We start from the raw sequence: 6438 nt of genomic DNA, 5'->3' as shown, positions 1-6438 counted from the left end.
GCACAAGGAGGAATCTGGCCCAGTAGCGATGTACTGTTTCTTGGGGCTCTTGTCTGATATGGGAGAGATGGTTTAAGTTCGGGTGGGTGGGTGTAGCTGAATCAGGATTCTAATCCGTTCTAACGCCCTGGGGTAGGGGAGCTTCCGGGCTTGACAGCTCGGGATCCGGAACGCTGCCCGATCTTTCCGGCCCGATACCCGATTCTACGTCTGGGATCTGGGTCGTGTCCTCCCGTGAGCGGGTATCCGGCTCAGGGAGCTCGGTAATCCGGACATAATTCGTCCTAAAAATAGAGGGATAATCTGTATGTGGCTCCTCCACTACCGCTATCTCGTGGGTGACAGGTGGGGATTTGATATCCCTTTGGTCGGGTTTAAGCCCGATCCGGTCATAGTCTATGGTGACTCCCAAAGCGGCGATGCGATCCAAGAGCTCATTAAGGGAGCAGAGATCCCTCGGATCCATCTGTTCGGCGAGTTCCGATTTGACATGGAGGCTATTCGTGATGACTCGAGAGGTCATCGTTGGCGCGATAGCCGATCGGGCGGCCATGACGAAGCCGCCTAGTCGAAGAGTTTGGCCTACAGCCAGCGCTCCCCTAGAGGTGATGTTGTCCTTGACAACGAGACGGGCCATTGAGCCTTGAAGCGACGACATAGAGGAACTCTCAATGAAAGCACCAATGTCGGTGTCAAAACCGGCGGATCTCGGGTAGGGGCTCCCGATCTGTGCGTCTAAGGTTAATGGTAACAGGAGGCAAGGGACACAATGTTTACCCAGGTTCGGGCCTTCTTGATGGAGGTAAAACCCTACTTCCTGCTTGATTGATATTGATGATATGAGTGTTACAAGAGTTGATCTACCACGAGATCGTAGAGGCTAAACCCTATAAGCTAGCCTATGATGATTATGATTCTGTCTCTAAGGACTAAACTCTCCAGTTTATATAGACACCGGAGAGGGCTAGGGTTTACATGGAGTCGGTCACAGAGAAGGAAATATAATATCCGGATCACCAAGCTTGTCTTCCACGCAAAGGAGAGTCCCATCCGGACACGAGACGAAGTCTTGAGTCTTGTATCTTTACGGCCCAACAGACCGGCCAAAGTATATAGTTCGGCTGTCCGGATACCCCCTAATCCAGGACTCCCTCAGCCGCGCCGGCCAGGGGTTTCCCCCAGATCCTCGCCCAGACGCCAGATCCGGCCAGCAATCACCAAGAAACACCGACCGCAACCACTGGGGACCGGCGCTGGCACGAAACAGAGCAGATCGCGTGGCACCGAAGCTTCTTCAAGGTGGCCCGGCGGCCAGCGAGGCGCCACCGCAGCACCGACGTCCACGACCACCACCTTCCCGCGCAGCCGTGGAGGCCGCCCACCAGCACCCGCCGGCGCCGGCCGCCACCCAGGCCACGCCGCACGCCACCGGCCGGGGCCGCCGCCCCGGGAGCCGCAGCCCTCCATCCAGGGAGGAGGCGCCAGATCCCCCGCCGCCACCTTCATCGGGGCCGCGCGCGAGCGCCGCGAGGGGGGCGGGGGCGTGTATGGGATTTTCCCAGAAGGTCACTTCGCCTTGGCCTTGGGCCTTTCATTGGATGTTTAAGCGGTAGTGAGCCAGATTAGTCAGGCTTGGCAGGAGGCGCACTCAATTTGTTCTTTGCGTGCTTGTCGTTTGCAAACGAGAAGGTAGTTGGTGCCTGTTGCTAAAAAAAAAAGGGTTGTTGGCGCCCCAGCGATGACGATCCAGCTCTTGCATTCACCGCTTTGTAGGAGTACTTTGTATTAATACAAATTCATATGTCTTTAATGTTTGGTTACATGTTAATTTCAAAACATAATCTTTACGTGTTCTAAATTGAGGGCCAATGTTTTTATATAATAAACTTTGGTTTAAAAATGTAGATACTTTACGCTGATTGTAGTTGTCATCTGGCTAATTAGATATTTTACGTCACAATTTTTTTCTTCATGCTATCAGTTTTGTCACACTAAAACTTCAATTCGTTCTCCAGCACCTCACGAGCACAAATTAGCTGGATGATAAAGATAATTTGGCTAGATATCCTATGTGGTCGTCCTTGTATGATTGTGTGCGACCAATGCTTGATCTCCTGTGCACCATGAACAGATATACCTCATCATCGTCCCTCACACAATCACTCTGATAAGCGAGTTACTGAGAGGAGACCTTACTGCACCCACAAGAACGCTATTATAGAGAAGTTATGTACCATTATCATTATCTTTGTATATACAACTATTTCAAAAACTAAGGGGCCCATATTCAAATTTCGCCCCGGGCCCCCAAAATGTCAGGACCGGCCCTAACTATCATGGACGACTTTTTGAAGAAAAACAAATATTTGTGTAATCATAGCTAGATCATCAAGGAGTCCAAAGAGATAGAAAGGGACATGGACATAGGGGAACTATTAGTAGAGGACGGCCGCCTCCAAAAGGTGTTGGCCAGAATCATCAACAAAGAGTTTGTAAATGAGGATGGGAAGTTTCATTACCAGCTAGCTAGAGTGAGATGAAGAACGAATTCACCAAGTCGAAGACATATTGCGGTAATCGATTGCGAGCGATACACTGCTTCAAAACATCTTGATTTGTTGTTCATTATATGAGTTGAGACACACACATGTTTATTTGTTGCCTTACACTTCTTATACTGCATGGTTGCTTAATTAATACTATTAACTTTTGTATCACCATTGTAATATGATTGTTTGAGTGCAAAATACTGCTTCAGTGCCATTAAAATGCTGCCACGACAGGAAAATAACGTTGTCGTGGCAGCAATTTCTCTATATGCCGACATCACTACCAGTGGCAAGCAGCAAAGGTGTCTATCACTGCTAACACACACAACAATGGCGGGCAGAGACAAAGCAGTGGCGGGCAGAGACAAATAGACCACTCGATAGCTATTATAGTTGTGGCGGGCAATAAATCTGGCCCGCCACAAAAGCACTGCCATCAGTGACGGGCGACCGCCCACCACTGATGTCATAATAGCAGTGGCAGGAGGTTAGTGACGGGCGGCCCTGAGAGCCTGGTCCGCCACTACTAGGCTTTTTGCACCCGCCACTGCTAGGCATTCCTGCAGTAGCGTGAGTTCCCATAGCTCAGTGTCATAGGAGCACTAATGTACCTTGCAAATTATACTAGCCAAGACATTGCCTTTGTAGTAAATTTGCTGGCCCAACATAGTGCAGCTCCAACAAAACGCCATTGGGCGAGAGTAAACAATATATTCAGATATTTACAAGGTACTAAAGATCTTGGTTTATTCTATCAGAAAAATGAAGACATGACCCTGAATGGTTATAGTGATGTTGGATATCTTTCTGATCCCCATAATGTGAGGTCACAAACAAGGCTTGTATTTTTACATGGTGGAACTGCTATTTCATGGACGTCAACACAACAGACTTTAGTACCAACCTCCACTACCACTCTGAAATAATTGCATTATTTGAAGCCTCACGAGAATGTGTATGGCTCCATAGAGTGATAAATCATATTCGGACATTATACGGTATCGGTTCATTAGAATCACCAACCATTATCTATGAAGATAGTGTTGCATGTGTTGCTCAACTGCATATGGGATATATTAAAAGTAATATACAATACATTTCCAACACTCGAGGATATGTGAAGAATTTCAAGATGATGAAATATCAAAATGATTGTGTTTGTCTAAGGGTGAGTGTTAGGAAACAATTAGCGTTGTATTTAGGCTAAGTAGGTAGTTAGAATTGTGTTAGTACCAACTACTAGCACTTGCCTTATGTTAGCGTTGTCCAAACGCCAAACACCCCGAACAGGCGTTTGTGCCTCTTCGGAGGGATGTGAACCCTGTAACTGACATTGTAAACACATCTATTCAGATACTACATAAGGCATGAATAGTACATCAATGAAACTACTCATTCACTTCAATCTTTCTTTTCTTCTCAGTTGCAATGTCGAATGCAATGAGTTCCTTGGTCAGCGCGTGCACCTTGGAGAGCCGTGACAGTGCCAGCAGAGTTGATGTGATGGACACATCTTTTAGGGCAGCAACCGATGCACGCCCACGCAAATTGATTTAGAGCACTTTAGCGACGAAGTTTCACCTTGATGGATCCAGCCAGGTAAACCATCCATGCCTTGTCGGTGTAAGACATAAAAGACATTTTCACGATGCCACTCATTTCAAAGTAGTGCTTGCATGCACCACATTCGCATCAACAAAATAACTTTTCTTTAGGTGCTCAGCAAACAAAGAACCTACTAGGAGGTATGGGGCTAATTAGACTCGCAACGTGGTGTGCATGCGTGTGGTTGTATGTGTGATTGTATGAACCGACCTTTTAGGCAGGGAAATGCAAAGATCATACTAGTTTATACTACTTGGTCAGGACCCGAGGTAATAAGCTTTGCACATGGCAAAGTTACTTTCAAGTCTCTCCCTGCCATGTTGAATGATCTAAGTACAGTGCAATTATGAACCATGATAGGTGACAAGTAGAAGAACTCAGCCTCTTATTTTACTAGTATAGTGTCAAAAATGTCTTACATTATGGGACACAGGTAGTTTTTTTAGTGGAACCTACCATCATGGTGTTCAAGGTCGGGGCCAAGCTATGCCTATCTTGAGCAAAATATGCTTCTACATCACTCACTAGATACAAACAGCAACACATATGGATCGGTGTACGAAGACAACACATTCAACAAGGTATCAACACCAGCACACCGGCATCTCTTGAACCAGTCAGTGAAGGCGGAACACATGATTTTACTGTCGAGTTCACCTCACTATCGTCTTCCTAATCCAACAACTAAAGGCTAGATTTCACCAGAGGCATACTAATATCCAAGACAACCTTCACATAGTCGATGAAACACGACTTGTAGTTGATAGATCCAACCAATGAAAGCCAGAACAAGGCTTTTGCCTAGGATCTAAAATGTCAACAACCGCTCGGCTCAACCAATGTAGGAAAACTGATGTGTGGTTGTATGGCGAAGCCACGGTGATCGAAGAAGCTCTTTACCGCTTGTACCGGATTCGAAAAGATCAGTCATGCGGTGCACGCTAGCATTACACCGCTGCAGAGTGTCAAAACTCCTATGGGGCCGCCCCGCCACCTGCATCTATGAACTAATCCTAAAAAGGACCCTCCAAAATCACTTGATGGATCCATAGACTGTGGATGGATGAAGACAACATGAAGTTACACCGTGAAAGGACACCTTCACAACCACCATGTATGGCGAACGACACAATGTCTAGATTTCTCTTGACTAGTGTACAAGTACTTCCATGGCCTTCAAGCCGACAAATCCAACGCAACAAAAAACGATATCTGTATGAAAAAATCATCAATAGAAATGGTTTAAAAGAAATGTTTAGACATAGTGGACGTTCACGAATTTGTTTTCTTAGATGGAACTCTTGATTACATTAGCACTCAGCCTGAACAGAATAGTTGGCCAGCAAGACTATAAAATCACCGGGCACACCTTCTGGTCATAGCAGCCTAGGTACATGCCTCCTCACTCCGTTGCCTTCAAGGAATGGGCAATTTTATTACAAGCCATGTGGTTCAAAGAAACAACGACTGAACCAAAGTTTACGGCCACCTGTAGTGTCATGATACACAGGGACACAGGGTCAAAGTCTGTAATCTGCAGTGCACTAGTCGATGAGAAGTCAAGAATTGGAAGAAAGAAAATAGATCCGAAGTCACGTACGGGAGAAGATGTAAGAAAAATGATAACCAAAACTAGCAGCAATACCTATAATGCTTGCCAAGGGATGGGGGGAGAGGGTAAGCCAGAGGTCAAAATGTCTGCCGCAGAGAAACAAAAAGGAGTGAAGCACGACAAACTTGATATCTCCAATGATCAAACTGTCATAGATATTTTCCTGAGGCCACTGATTCCGCGTAACTTATAGGCCGGTTAAGTTGTTCGTATGTTACAACGCGCACCTTACGCATCATGCCAATATAGGGTGATTCACTTTATTTTGCCCAACTAAGTCCACTGCCAACGTCAAGTGATGTGAATTCCATGATCGAGCATGGTTTTGTTTTGGTGGTTTATTCAAACAAACTAACATGTACTAGAATCATAGAGCTTAAATGATCACATAGTCTGAACCATTCACAAGGGTATGTTTTGTTTTGTTCTGATGTATGAAATGAGTAGTAGTTTCATTGTTATATATAGAAGCATATGTAGAGCAAGATGCAGCTGGTAGATGGCATATATTAGACCTATTAAAAGCACTTTCACATATAAACCGAACATGTAAAAGTTGTACATATAGGCTACTGCATGAGGTAGATGACATAGTAGGTCTATCTCATCTCTCACCTCTCATGACAGCGGTTTCTATGGTTCCATGATGTTGTCGACCATATGGCAGGGACA

Source organism: Triticum aestivum, chromosome 5B, assembly GCF_018294505.1.
Source record: "Triticum aestivum cultivar Chinese Spring chromosome 5B, IWGSC CS RefSeq v2.1, whole genome shotgun sequence".
NCBI lineage: Eukaryota > Viridiplantae > Streptophyta > Magnoliopsida > Poales > Poaceae > Triticum > Triticum aestivum.
This window is presented reverse-complemented; position numbering follows the sequence as displayed.